At 38.6% G+C, this 15,357-nt stretch overlaps 1 protein-coding gene across 2 annotated transcripts in view; it reads left to right on the top strand.

Annotated features, from left to right (window-relative positions):
- Window positions 1-15,357, top strand: part of ADD3 (adducin 3) — a 126,081-nt gene that overhangs the window by 2,136 nt on the left and 108,588 nt on the right. Inside the window, exon 1 of one of the 2 annotated variants that reach the window (XM_060099792.1) lies at window positions 56-358. The exons of the other annotated variant lie outside the window; for it this stretch is intronic. The gene's annotated coding sequence lies outside the window, so the exon portion shown is untranslated. Of the gene's footprint in view, window positions 1-55; window positions 359-15,357 lie in introns of those variants that run through there. 2 annotated transcript variants of the gene reach the window in all.

Genomic DNA, 15,357 nt, shown 5'->3' with positions numbered 1-15,357 from the left:
TTAGGGGCGGGGCCAGGGGACGCTCGGTGGGCTCGCGGCCAGTCCCGCCAGAGCGCCAGCCGCCTGCCGGTAACGGTCGCGGGGCCGCTGGGCGGGAGGGGGAAGAAGGGGGTTTAAATTATATTTTTTAAAAACAGAGAGCGAGAGCTAGAGGCATAGCGACCCAGGTGTCGCCGCCTTCTGCTACACAGGGCTCGGCGCCCAGGTCCCTCCCTTCTCACGCCCCCTCCCCTTCTGCCCTCCCCTCTGGAGCCGTGAGGCACTTAAGAGGCGGCGGTGGAGGATCGCGCGGCCGCTGCAGCCCGGGCGGCCGCGGAGAAGGAGGGAGGGAAGCACAAAGCCGGCTTCGCGCTGCGAGGTAATCCTGAGGGGAGAGAAGGCGCGGCCTTCCCGCCGCTCCTCCCGGCGGGGACGGCGGGCGCCCGCGCGGGCTGGGCTGCGGGGACCCTTCCAGGGGGTCGCGCGGGGGTGGGGAACGCGAAGGCTCGCGGGGTGGAGGGGACTGCCTATTAGCTGCCCCTGCGGCCTCAGGTGGACCCCTCTTCCTCCGGGACTGGAATGGGAGCCTCGGGCTGGTTCGAAGAGGGTGGACCTGCAGGGGAGGATCTCGGGACGCCGCGGGGTGGGCCCGAGTCTTTCGGGCGTCCTCTGGTTTCTCCCGGAGGACTGGGAGTTCTAAAAATCAAGAGCTGGCTGAAGCGTCAGTGACCCGGAGTGCTTTAAGCACTGAAGGTGCTCTCCAGGAAGGTGGTAGGTTCCCGCGGTTGGAAAGGGTGGAGGTAAGGGAGAGAGTGTTGGTTATTTTTGTTCTCCTCATTTAAACAACTTCTGTTACAAGTTGAAAGTATTCAACCAAACCTTTCTCCTGTAATTTGCGTTCCCATCCCCCCCCACCCACCCCTACAAACGTATACATGTTAGGTTGCGCTTCCTGCCCGGGGTGACAGGCAGAGTTGGCAGCAGGTCCGCTTTGCTGGTGTCCAGCCTCTTTGGGGGTATGCTATTATAGCTAAGGCAAGACCACAGAGACAGGTAGAATAAGCTAGGCCTCTATTAGAATGGCAAGAATGGCCTCAGGTAAACTTTTTTGTTGCAGAGATTTAATTGCAAGTAGGTGCCCGTTTAAAATGGGAGCGTGAGTAAAACCACTCATTTCTTTGGCACATGTGCTGTTGCAGTTGACCTGCTAGAGGGGTATGGAGAGAGATGGAATTTAACTCAACCAAGAGGCTTTTTAAAAAAATTTATTTATTTTATTCATTTTATTTTTGGCTGCATTGGGTCTTCATTGCTGCATGCAGGCTTTCTGTAGTTGCAGTGAGCGGGGTCTACTCTTGGTTGCAGTGCGCGGGCTTCTCATTGCAGTGGCTTCTCTTGTTGCAGAGCATGGGCTCTAGGTGCGCGAGCTTCAGTAGTTGTGGCTCACGGGCTCAGTAGTTGTGACTCGCAGGTTCTAGAGCGCAGGCTCAGTAGTTGTGGTGCACGGGCTTAGCTGCTCCGCGGCATGTGGGATCTTCCCGGACCAGGAAGGTCAAACCCATGTCCCCTGCATTAGCAGGCGGATTCTTAACCACTGTGCCACCAGGGTAGCCCAACCAAGAGGCTTTGAGTGAGGATTATATGCAAGTTTCGTGAAGGAGTTGATGAGGTTTGGGGGAGGGAGGCACGTTTATGTTAAATTGTATGACATGTTAGATTTAGCAGTATGAAATGGTTGCTTTTCTTGGAATGGAGTGCAACTGCATCATACTGGGCACATCCTAATTTTGACTTTAGAAGACTTCTAACGAGACTATTAAAGAGAGTAAACTAAGAATACAGCGTAATTTGTCGTTTTTAAATAAGATGCTTGACTGTTTTTAAAAATGTGTAATTACGATATGGGACCTGTTCATTTATAGGGTTAAGTTACTTTTTAACTATGTATAAAGTTTTTATATCTGAGTCTCCATTGCATTGTAATTACACTGTAACTCACTCATTTTCCTCTGCTTAAATTGAGCAGATTAACTTTGCAGAGGGAAGACCAGAAAAAAAAATGGCCACTTTTGCTATATTTAAGTGTTCATTTTTCCAAAGAGTTCATTCTGTGCTCTTAAAACTCTTTAAGTTGACCGCAAATGTTGGCATGTTGGTAATAGTTGCTTTTAAGGAAAAAAATTGGTGTATCTGTTAAACATGATACACGAATGTTAAACATAATTTAAGAGTTCTTGAGGTAGTTGGGTATGAGGTATTCAATATGTTGCAGCTTTTTACAGGTATGATAGAAGGAAATGTTTGTTGGTAAACATTTGACATATGACGTGTGATCATGTGACATCTAGGAACTATTTTGCATAATAGAAGGATTGTATTTTCAGAATATAAGTTTTACATTCCGAAAATGAATGAGAAAATTATACTGTACACTTTGCTATTTCTAACCCCCTTTTTCAATAATGTTACACTGGGATGAATGTGTGTTCTGCTCAATGATGTTTGAAGTGTGGATTTGGTCTTTGTAAAACCAGAACGTCTTTTGAGACTAAGAGGACACAGCATCAGCTGACCTCCTACACACAATCCTAAAACCTAAATACAGGGTGGGGCCCAACCTCTGGGGTTGTGAGGCCTCCTGAAGTAGGTCTGTTGTGTCTGAGTGTTTTTGTCACACTCAAGCCTATACAGGTTGTTAGCTGTTTAATCTCTCCTATCTCAAAGTAGTTGGCTAGCAGTACAGGGCAGCACTTAATGTATGTCGTCAGGGTATAAGAAGCATTTCTATTGAAGGAAGAAGTCACATAAAAGCATAAAAACCCAACTCTGAACAAATTGGGTTTGTAAAATGTTGGGGAGTGATAATATCGGAATCTTAACTGAGTTGTTATATGGGAAGTGCTTAGAATATAGTCTGGTACTCAGTGTTTTATGTGTTTATCATCGTCAGTATAAGATGACATTTTTTTTGAAGGTGGCTATATCATGCAACCCAGCAAGTGAAGACTCAGCAGATATTTGTAACGGCCAATATTTATTTGCTCTACCTCTGTGCCAGGCACAGTTTTATATGATTTAATTTACTTAATCTTCATGACAACCCAGTGCCTAAACAGACATAGAGAGGTTAAGTATTTTGTGCAGCTACTAGGCACAGACGGGCTGGTTCTGAACCCAGAGCCTGGCTTGAGAGTGAGCCCGCATAACTAGTAGCCCCTGCTGCTATTACACTTGTGGTAATTCTAGCAAATCAATGAAGTACCTTCACAATATCTCCAAGACTACAGGTGTGCATATGCCTTGTTTAGTAACACCCTCCTGTGTTAGTACCACCAAGTTGTGTTTAAATGTGAATGGTGGTAATCTGCGTTAAGTAGAATCACCTTTTGACTTTGGAAGAGGATTCTCTTTTCACACAACATATGTTTAGCTAGGATGCTAGAATTTGGGCTGTAGTATGTTATCTTTTTAATTACTAAAGATTAAAGTCTTTTTTGTTTTTCAAGCTTGCCAGATGTGTAGGGCTCCAGATGGTCCAGCAGGGCCCTTGGAGGGATTCTGGTTCTGCACTAAATCGGTAGGCCTCATCTTCTGATTACCAACTCCACCATATTAACCTGAGGTGAATTTTAACTTAAGTTTGTTCGAAATTCCACCTGAGTTGCCTCTTAAAATTAGCCTTACTTGGAAAGATGTCACTTGTGGCTTTTATTTTGTCACTCACATTCCTCAAGGAACTGTGTGTTGCTGCTTCACCTGTGTAGTGGATATGTCAAGCAAATTAATTATAACCTAAATTAGTAGGTGTTTTACGTAATGTTTAAAATAACTATTGTATAGAGCTAATATGTCCTTTGTTGGCAATTTAGTGAAAGGTAATATTAGGAAAAAATGTTTAAAAGCAAGCATGCGTTGAATTAAGAAAGCTCAAATGGTACTGAAGACACAGGTTACTAATCTGTTTCTCATACTAACAATGCTAATATGTTTTTGCTATAATTAAAATTCAGTGCTGTTTCAGATTCCGTTGGGAATATTAAACTTGTAGAGTTTGAATAGAAAACATTTTAAATGTTTAATCAAGAGTACTATTCTTTCTTTTAAACATGGACACCCTATTTGAAATTAATTGAGCAGTCATAGACTGTGTCTTGTCATTGAGATTCAAAATGGGTGCCCTGATACTTTATTTCATGTCTTCTATGTTAATGCTTTGTCATTTGATCTTGGGGTCCATGCCCCAGTATTTCTAGATGAGATTGTTATGAGGTCTTTCAGGTCCTGCTAGTGACTAAATTTTCTTGGCCGAAAGCCAAGACAATCTCAAATTTTTACTGCAATGGGTTGTGTATATTAAGAATATTCTCTAAATTATATAAGTTATCAGCCTTTCATTGACTATGGCTTGAAAGAAAAAAAGGCTGTTATCCTTTGTATATCCCTTATGTATAATAGTTAGATGAATTTATTTTTTTCTTCTAGCAGTAGCTAGTTATGGACACACATGAGTGTAACCATACTACTTGGGGTATGCTCTTCCTTTCAGGTTAGTTAGAAATGATTCACTTGGCATTCATGCAGTGAATATTTGAATACCAACAGCATGCATAGAACAGCAACTTTAACTGAAAATTAACTGAAAGTTGGAGAAAAAAAGGTGTGTGGGTTTTTTGTTTATTTCATGTGTATTTTAATGTTGATCTGTTATATGTGGACTAGTCTCAAAATCAAGTTCAAAAGTAAGTTAATTGCACAGTTGAAAACATACTTGAATGTCAAGCAAGTACTGTTTAACTTACCCTAAAGTCTTAGACAATAGCATAGATAATGAGAATCACCCTCTTGTTTCTTTAAACTATTTTTTGTTGGGTATCTTTGAAAAGCTGCGTTAATAGTCTCTTTTAGGTTTCTAGGACATGACTTACTACACTGAAGGAACAATTTAATAAAGAGTATCCTAGAAACCTTAAAGAATGAATGTGGCTTTCAGAGTTGTCTAGCATAGCTCAAAAAGTAGCTGCATGGTCACCAAAAGGTATAAAATGGATGAAACCCATCCCTGATATTAAAAAGCTTTTTGTTTTTGTAAATTTCCTTCTTAGGAAGATTGTGTAGACTAGTTTTTAACTATGCCATAGCTGAAATGTTATTATGAAAGATGTTTAGGCTTTGACATATAGTTATATCTTTATAATGAGGTTAGGTCTAAGTTGAGCTTTTTACCTGATGTCAAGCTGATCTGTTTCACCACCATATACTTTACAATTACTTGTTTTAAAAGTTGGCTTTAGTTAAAGCTTGATTGGAAATGGTAAGGCTCCCTGATATAAGATGAACTTTGAAACTTCTTGTTTTAAATTGCCTGAAACTGGGCCTAAGGATATTGGTGTATAGCAGTACATTAACTAGCATTTAAGATTGCTACCTCCTCAAACAAGACTACCATTTGAAACTTGGGTTATGCAGCTCACTTTTTCTGCCATAGGTATACTGACATCCATAAGATAAAAAAATTTCCCACAACCAGCCAGCCAGGGGGTAAAAACACTTTTTATAAACTTAAGGGCAATAACAACAACATATCAACCAATGTCTCAAGAAGCACACCGTATATATTAATAAAACAATTTTAAAAAATTTGATGCTCTCACAAAGTGCATTAAGGCAAGTAATATGAAAACTTAATTCTATGTAACATACATGAAATTGTTACTTTATTCTTTTTGCTAGCTCTTATACCCTTTTTAATTTCTTCTTGTAATTTTTCACTCCCCCACCAAGAAGTGCTTACTTTGGATGGAAGAGGAATGGACAGTGCATGTGTGAGTTCAGGAGCCTGTTTAATTCAGCTCTCATGGCTATTGTTGGTTGCCTGCTAGGGAAGCTGGAATTCCAACAATGTAGAAAGCAGTCAGGTTGGAGAAGTGCTGAGTTTTATCAGCATCTTGGGGACTTAGTATATGCCTTTAATTTGTCACCATCAGCAATGTTTCTGTGAAGTTCTTCCACAATGGCTCAGCTCATCCTGTGCAAGGACAGCATTTCCTTTTCCCTTTTCCATACAGTATTCTTATCCTGTCATCTTTTGATCTGATGGAATGACTAAATGCCATAGCAAAAAGATAGGTTTACTCAGTATCCTCATGGAGAAGGTAGTTAGGCTTATTTGGTATGTCTAAAGAAGTATATTTTGGGATTCTTCTTTAAGAACAGGGATTCTTCTTTAAGAACACTCTACTTATAATCCTACATAAATTAGAGCCAGCAACTGTAAGCTGCGTTGTTACTTCTAATCTCATTCGTCTTATTAGTACATAAGAAAAAGATTCTGTAAGGTCAGCCTTTTAATATCTAAGGAAGTGGTTGGGGAAGGGTGATAGAGCTCAAGTGGAGTTGTGAATGGGCTTAAGTGCATAGGGTGAGAGTGTACAGGGGAAAGAGACTGGCAATGAAATCGATATATTTTCTTATTTCTTGTCCCTACTCCCAATGCTTTTTTTTCTTTTTTTAATTTTAAAACAGTGTTCCTTTTAACTTGCCTTTCTCCTTTGACTTTTATTGCTAGGACTGAGTTTTATCTCTCCTAGAGAAAGGTGGAATTTTTAAGGTGATTCCTGTGTGACTGCTGTAAAGTTTGGCTTTCACCTGGAGGTTGCACTAAAAAGAATTTCCTCCATCTCTCTCCACAGCTGTCTGCTTTTTAAATTTAAAAAAAAAAAGATCTCTGAAACAGAAGTGTAAGAAACCTTACTTGTCATGTAATAGTTGGGAGCCATCATGTATTAAAGTAAAAGACATATCATTAATGAATCAGAAATCCATATTATTTAAACCCTTTTTTTTTTTTTGCAAAACTAGATGTACAGTAATTTTGTATTAGGATGTGTGGTTCTTTTTAAGTGGGTATCAAAGATTACCTGAATTTTTTCAACCAAAAATGTTGAAAGTAATACAAAAGTAATATATCTTTCATTGATCTTAGTGAATGTTGATAATGACAAAATCATAGTTCTCTAAACACTTTGCTATTGTTAAATACCTTAATGAGATATTTGATAGACAAGATTTGGTCACTAGCCACTGAAAGACTGTCACCTCTGTAGCAGAATGTAATAGGAAAGGAAAATTTTATGCCTGAATAAAAAGTGTATCTGCTTGACATAGAAAAGGCTCTGAGAAGCTGATTACTTGGTAATTGCTTGAGTTAGGTGATTTTATATTGTAGTTGATGTTTTATAATCTGAACTTCCTTGGGCTCTTTAAAAGTGTCTGGTTGGACCATCAGCTTTTGATGAACGGGTTTCTGGAGGGATTGTGATGACCAGTTAAGTGCTTTGAAGAGGGAATCCCTGTTTTGTATCACACCTGAATGTCACAGAACATGCTTCTTGGTGCTTTTGTAATTTGGGCCCAAAGGAAAGACTGCCATCTACTGAATGGCCAGCATCGAGTTGAGCAGCCCCAAGTTTTTGTTGCAGAACTTTCAGCTGGCTCCTGGAGAAACCAGACTCAACTTCATCGAAGGATTTGACAGGATCTTAGCACCAAGTGGAATTGTTGCTTGCTTAATTTTAATTATGCTTCCCAGCAGGAGGCCTAAACACATGATGAAGAACTAATTCACTGCTTGTTGGAATGCGTGGGAAAGGAGAAACTTGAAGAAATTGTTGAGACTTAATATTAAAAAATAGTCTAGCAATGGTTAAATCATTGTTAAATTAAAAGTGTTAAAGAAAGGTATTTTAATGAGGCATGTTTCATTAGTAGTGCTGGTTATTGATGGTCCTGCAGACAATAATAATGTTTAAAATTTGTTTGGGCTTCAAATCATCAATCATTTGTTTAACTGGAGGTAAGGGTTTTTAAAGTATTTGAATAATTTGGCTTGTTTTTTTCTTTTGCCTTTTTCTTTGTCTCAGGTTTTAAGGCAGTGATTCCTACTTGAGCGAATTCACTGTTTCAAAGTGGATATTGTTCTTGTTTTAGCTTGCTCAAGTGGCCTCCCGTTTTGTTTTTTGTTATGTTTTCCCTAGCTTCCAGAAACTGCTTATGGTAGTAGCCATGGGTAGAATTGGAGGTTGTAGAACCAGTTATAGGTCAAGAGTGGAGGTTTATGATACCTGGAATAGATCCGTCAGAGCCAGACAAGAAGGAATTGAAAGGAAACTTTGAAATTGTTATGATAAGGAGAATATCTTTGTTATATATCTATTATATATAATTACTTAATTAATCAGTAACCACTTTTCTCAGCCCTTAAACCTGCCAAAGATCATGTTAAGCACTTTACATAAATTACCTGAAGTTTAGTTAAGTAACTTGCCCAAGATCATACAGTTAATAAGTGACAGAGCCAAGACTTGAGCCCAGGGCTAATTCCTTTAAACGCTGTACTCTACTGCTATTTATTTAAGCTCATTCTTGTTGGTGACTGCACAAAGGACTTGAACTGAGGTTAGAATGATATTTCTACCTCTGCTGGAAAATATTGGTGGTTTTTGTTTGTTTTAAGAGGGTGATGAAATGGGTAAGTGGGATTGAGATTTCACTAGAATCAGGAAATATATGAGAGATGGACTTTCAATATTTGCTATTTGGTTTGTCTATAATGTTCTTTTTTTGTTGTTGTTCCTTTTGCTATATTATATATTAACTTGAAACCCCAAGAAAACTTTATTATTGAAACATTGAATTGTTTCACATTGCTTAAAATCTGCTACTTCTTGGGACGAAGGGTTAAGTTACTGAAGGATTTGGGGGGAGGAGCAGGGTTGGGGGTAGGGAGGGATTTGTTAGTATTTCTATATTTTGCTTGCTCCTAAATACTTTTAGGTAGTAGTACTTTTTGATGTGGCAGTAATATTCCATGTCCACAGCGCAGTAACATTCAACCATGTGCCAGTCTGGTCCTGGAGGAACCTCAACTTCTTGTGCACATCAAGTATGCTCTATAGACCAAATGAGTCCCATACCTGACATTGTGTACTTATACTTTTGAATGCATGTATTCTCAGTTAAAAGAACTTTAACACCTGACTAATATTGAATATGTTTTTGGTTTTTTAAAACATATTTTGATCTTAAAAGGCATCCTTATTACTTTAAAAGGTTGGGAATCATTATTTTGGTATAACCCAAAGCTTTTAAAATTATAGTTCAGTGATGGTTGTGCTGTGTATTCTAAAACCCAGTTACTCTTTTGGGACTTCTGACTCTTTCCCTTCATATGTAAGAGCATAAAGCGTTATTGTCCAGAAAATCGCCATAGGAATATCAATTATGTAACTCTTTGGGATTCTGACTCTATCCAGTCAAACGTAAAAAAAGCCAGCAACAACTAAGACGACTATACAAAAGATGTTACTTGCCAGTGTGTGATGAATGCTAAATGACAGGTACAGATGACAAATACCATAGATCATCTGGTCAAGAAAAGAGCACCATGGATAGAATGGTCAGAAAAAGTTTCCCAGGAAAGAGGAATAAGGGTGGGCCTTTAAAGGCACAGTAGGATTTCACTAGATGCAGACCATGGAAAGGGTTTTGGCAAGAAATTACTGTCCATGAAAATAGTCATCCTTTCTGTGTAGCATGACAGGAGATAGTTTATAATCGTGGTTCACAATCTCGTCTCACTGTAAGGCACTTGAAATATGCAACATACTCGTATCAGAAACGGTGCTGAGGACATACTTCCCTAGGAGGTGTGTTAGAATATTTCAGGGGAAGGGGGAGAGAGTGGTAGGTGTGGTGAAAATCATGTACCTTTTAACAGATATTCTCTCTGAACCCCATGTGAAAATGATTGGTTCATAGAAACATCCTTCTACTGCTATTTTGAAGCCAGTAATGCTTAGGAAAGTTGGTACTTGAAAAAGACTTTAGAAATCCTCATCATTCCCAACACTGGACAAGGAAAGCCTCCTTTGGGGAAGAGGTGTACATTTTTTTAAAATCCAAATTTATCCATCGTTTACTGTTTGCTGAATGCCAAAGTTTCATTGATGGTTCTGTTATAACTTTTAACTTTAATGTGTGGATAGATAGAGTTGTTGATACTATGAGGTATAATTTCGACTTAGCTTTTATAAATAACATTGTCTTGTTTTGGATTTTAGAGAATTTGGTCCAAGTGTCTGAATTCTCTTAGATTTAATAGTATTTATCACTTACTATTTGAAAAATACTTAGTGTAACTATTCAAGTTATTTTGAGCAAGTCACTATTTCTTTTTCACTGTAGTTTTTTTTGTTTGTTTTTTTTTTTGTGCTGTACGCGGGCCTCTCACTGTTGCGGCCTCTCCTGCTGCGAAGCACAGGCTTCGGACGCGCAGGCCCAGCGGCCATGGCTCACGGGTGCAGCCGCTCCGCGGCATGTGGGATCCTCCCAGACCGGGGCCCGAACCCGCGTCCCCTGCATCGGCAGGCGGACTCCCAACCACTGCGCCACCAGGGAAGCCCCTTCACTGTAGTTTTTTAAATATATAAAGTACATAAGGGGGTGAGATCATTTTAAGATCCATTTTAGTTTGAAGATGCTGTGATTGTAGTTCTAAGGAAGGTGAGTTTACCAATTAGTGGCTTTAGCTGGAAGGTGGCCAAGAAACCTATGATTGTACTATATGATGGTCCTGGGAATAGATCTCATAGAAAGCCAAGACCATGAAAGTCCTTGGCTCCGTGTATATGTGGCAGTTTAGAAAAGGACATCATCATTCTAGGAACTTGTCAACTCCCAGAGTTTTTTTCAGTTCTTCAGAAGCTAAGGGCCCGTGGCAATGGACAATGGATGGACCCTTTTTGAAAACAGTCAAGGATAGCAATTTTTCTTAAAGCCAACTATAGAAACATTGTAGCATATTTTTCTAGAAATGGTGCTTTCCATTCCCATCACAACTTTATTATGTTTAGTATATTAGTTCCTCATAAGTATTTCTCTGGCCTCTTTTTAGCTCTTCTGAGCAGCTTTATGCTTCCTTTCACTTGTTCATTTATTCAATCAACAAATATTTATTGAGCACTTACTATGTGCCAGGCCCTGTTCTAAGTGCTGGGAATACAGCAGTAAGCAAAACAGACAAACCCTCCTGCTTTAATGGAGTTTATATTCTTGGAGGTAAAGAGAAATAAATAAATGAAGTATATATTTGTTAATATAAATATTATGGAGAAATATAGAACAGGGGAGGAAGATAAAGGAGTGTTAGGGGGCAATGGCAAATTTAAATAGAGTGGCTATAGGTGAAGTCCTCACTAAGAAGGTGACACGTATGCAAAGACTTGAAGAAGGTAAGAGAATGCGTACAATCGGTATTCTGTATCTGTGGCTTCTGCATCTGCAGATTAAATCAACCACAGATCAAAAATATTTGGGAAAAACAATTCCAGAAAGTTCTGAAAAGCCAAACTTGAATTTGTTGTGTGCCAGAGCCTATTTACATAGTATTTATAACTATTTACATAGCATTTACATTGGATTAGGTACTATAAGTGATCTAGAGATGATTTAAAGTATATGGGAGGCTGTACGTAGGTTATACGCAAATATTAGGCCATTTTATATTGTATAAAGGACTTGAGTAGCCACAGATTTTGGTATCGCCAGGGTCCTGGAACAAATCCCCCTCGAGTACTGAGATGACTGTGTAATATCATGGCAGGCAGAGGGAATACCAAGCATGTGGTATTTGGTGTTGGGAAGCCACTGGATGACCCTTAGAAGTGGGACACGATCTGACCTATGTTTTAAAAGGATTATTTTGGCTGTGTTTTGACACGAGACCATAGTGGTACAATAATCTTGGTGAAAGATTGTGTGTCTGATAGAGGTGGTGAGATTTGAGTGGATTCTGAATGTATTTGGATGATAGAATCAATAGAATTTACTGACTGGGATGTGGAGTATAGGTGAGTGGAAGAAGTCAAACTTGACACCAAGGTTTGGGACGTAGGCAAAAGTTTTCAGGAGGAACGGTTTTGGGGAGTAGTAGAGAACAGAAGTTCAGTTTGAGACATATTAAGTTTTTTTTGTTGTTATCTTTTTTAAAAATTATTTATTTATTTATCTTTTGGCTGTGTCGGGTCTTAGTTGTGGCATGCAGGATCTATCGTTGTAGCACGCGAGCTCTTTGTTGTGGCATGCAGGCTCAGTAGTTGTGGTGCATGGGCTTAGTTGCCCCGTGACATGTGGGATCTTAGTTCCCTGACCAGGGATCGAACTGGTGTACCCTGCCTAGCAAGACGGATTCTTAACCACTGGACCACTGGGGAAGTCCCATGAGACATATTAAGTTTGAAATGTCTATGAGTGATGTTGGAGTAGATGTTTCTGTGAGTGGAAGATCAGTGCATATTTATTGGCTGACTATATAAAATTGGGAGTTGTTATTATTTTCCTCTTTCATTTAAAAATATTTGCATATTTAATGCCTTTGATGACTAGAATAAACTTTGCTGTAGTAAGGGTTTGATGTATTGCTGTATACATCTTTATTTTTTGGAGGGGTTTAATCTGTCTTGTAAAATCTAGAATTTACTTTGACTTCTAAGGACACTTAGTCCCAAAGGAAATCTTTTCTTCTAGGGACAGAACAATTTACTTTTAAGCAAAATGTGAAAATAAAAAGTGTTGTTACTGCCCTTAAAAATGTGTATGTGAATGTCAGATGGAACAGTTTGGCTGATCCTCCAAAAGTTAATATGGTTTAATGGTTAAAAATAGTAACATATTGATAGTTTCCATTATGACCCAGCAATTCTATTCCTACATTATACACTCAAGAGAAGTGAAAACATGTTCACACAAAAACTTGTACACCACTGTTCATGGCAGCATTACTCATAATAGCCAAAAAGTGGAAACGACCTAAATGTGTATCAGCTGATTAATGGATAAATAAATGTGGTATATCCATGCAATGGAATATTATTCAATCATAAAAAGGAATGAAATGCTGATACATTTTACTGCGTGGTTGAACCTTGAAAACATTATGCTAAGTGAAAGGAGCAAGACACAAAACACCACATATTGTATGGTTCCAGTTGTGTGAAATGCACAGAATAGGCATATCCATAGTGACTGAAAGCAGATTGATTAGTGGTTGCCAGGGGCAGGGGATAAGGGAAATAGGGAGTGTCTGCTTAATGTGTACTGGGTTTCCCTTTGGGGTGATGAAAAAATTCTAGAACTAGATAATGTTGATGGTTGCACAACATTGTGAATATACTAAATATATTTACTGAATTGTACAGTTTAAAAGAGTGAATTTTATGGTGTGTGAATTATATCTCAATTTTTAAAGGAAGATACCAGGAAAAAAAGTGTATGTGCACACCCATATGTACACAGGAACAACTGAAACAACTTACATGGATCTTATTCCTAAAATCAAACTGTTTTCCCAGTAGAAAGTTGATGAAGCAAGAATTACCACACTAAACTTGGTTTAGCTTGGTTTGCTTAAAGAGGCAGAGTTAAGATACTTAGATCATTCCAGTAGGAATCAGGAAGCAGTTTGTGATCCTATTGGTGAAGTCGTGGGTGAATGAAGCAGTTTGTGATCCTATTGGTGAAGTCATGGGTGAATCTAAATGTTTTTAAATACCCAATTTCATGGAGATGACCTAGATAAGCAAAAGAAGGCTCTATTATTATCATTTCTGTGGGTTTCAGAGAGCAGGAACCAGTTTATAAATAAGTTTATTAGGTCTTAAGTCATTAAAGATGGCTTAATATTTTTCTCCGTGCCTGTAATGAAAAAAAATGGAGAACTCAATTCCCAACAATTTTTTTAGACAACCCAAGATGATATTTACCTTCTTAAAAACATTATTACCATCAAAGAGTTGCCTGTTGAGGAAGTACAGGAAAGGATTGTCTTTAACTTTCATGTACCACTTACCCTAATGTTATTTTTTTATTAAGACATAATTCACATACCATAAAATTTACCCCCTAATTTTATTATGAATATACATATATTCATATATTCCTTTATTAGGATAAAAATGTCTGGAGAACAGAGGTCCATATTATTTGAGTGGCTTGATAAGTTTTCAGCATCTTAAGGGAAGCATATGAGAACCAGACCAGAACCATAGTGGGAAAAAGAGACACTTATGTCACTGACTCCAGCACCAACCTGAGAGCAATGCTATAGCAACAACTTAAAGGAAGTGCAGGTAGGCACAGAAAAGGGAAATGTTTATTCCAGTGGGAAGAAATAATTCATGGAGGAGGATGGAATTTGAGTTGCGCTTTAGAGGATCTCTTAAATGTTGAAGAGGAGAGTAAATTACTGACCGAAATAATAGGCTATGCAAAGGCATGTGATCTGTGGATGGATGTGGTGGGAGAGAAAACAGGAAGGTAAGGTTGAGAGCACCAGATCGTGAAGGCCTTGGGTGCTATTTTAAGAAATTTAGGTTTTATTCTGTGGCACTTATTTTAGCTAAAGAGAGGCATAATCAGATGTGTCTGAGATTTGTTGTTGTGAAGAATGTGGTGATAGAGAGTGTTGGCAGAGAGGCAAGTTAGGAAGCATTTAGAGATAAGCAGATGAACTGAGGCAATGGCTTTGAGGTTAGAAAGGGAGGAATGAGACATTTTGGAGACAGAAATCCATGCAACTTGCTGAACAGTTCAGATGTTGAGAGAACATTTGATCACCAGGGATAGAAATTTAAATATTGTGCTTTACTCCATTTCGAATACTCTGATTTATGACAGAGGCAAGATACACCTGTAAAACTAGAAATTAGGTGGATTCAGCAAGTCTTGAATGTATCTTTTCCTTACTATACATAAAAGACTTTAGAAATGTGACTATTTCGTAATCTTCTTTAATTTTTACTGCTTGTCAGCTATTACTCAATTTTCCAATCTTTGGATATGTTTTCATTTGTGCATTTGGAAATGGTTGAATAGACATCATTTTGGCAAAAGAATAGTATTTTTGTTTCCAAATGAAACTGCCTCCCTATGCTGTGCTTTTGTGTTTCATTTTAAACTTTTGTGTAGTGGAATAATAAAAAAGAACTGAAGGTAGTATTGGGCATTGCAATATTAAGTATTGTACACTGTCATTACAGGAAGTCATTGTGCCATCTTGAAGTTTCCCCTTTATTACATTTAGTGGTTTATCTTGTAAATTCTAAAGTAACACATGGTAAGCACCTGTAAGAAACAATTAGAAATGTCAAAAGAAGTACGTGCAAAGTCATTTGTTTTTTTCTGTGTAAATTTAGTGGAGAATCCAATCCAATAAGACTTTTTGCACATTTGTTTAATGAAACAACTAACATAAGATTTGGCTCCTCTGATGTTTCTCATCGCTTATTTACAGGCATGATTGGCCATTTTTGTTTGTTTGTAATT

This window comes from Mesoplodon densirostris, chromosome 1 (genome assembly GCF_025265405.1).
Source record: "Mesoplodon densirostris isolate mMesDen1 chromosome 1, mMesDen1 primary haplotype, whole genome shotgun sequence".
In the NCBI taxonomy this organism is placed as follows: Eukaryota; Metazoa; Chordata; class Mammalia; order Artiodactyla; family Ziphiidae; genus Mesoplodon; species Mesoplodon densirostris.
Note: the sequence above shows the minus strand (reverse complement) of the source record. Positions and strands in the feature narration are given on the sequence as shown.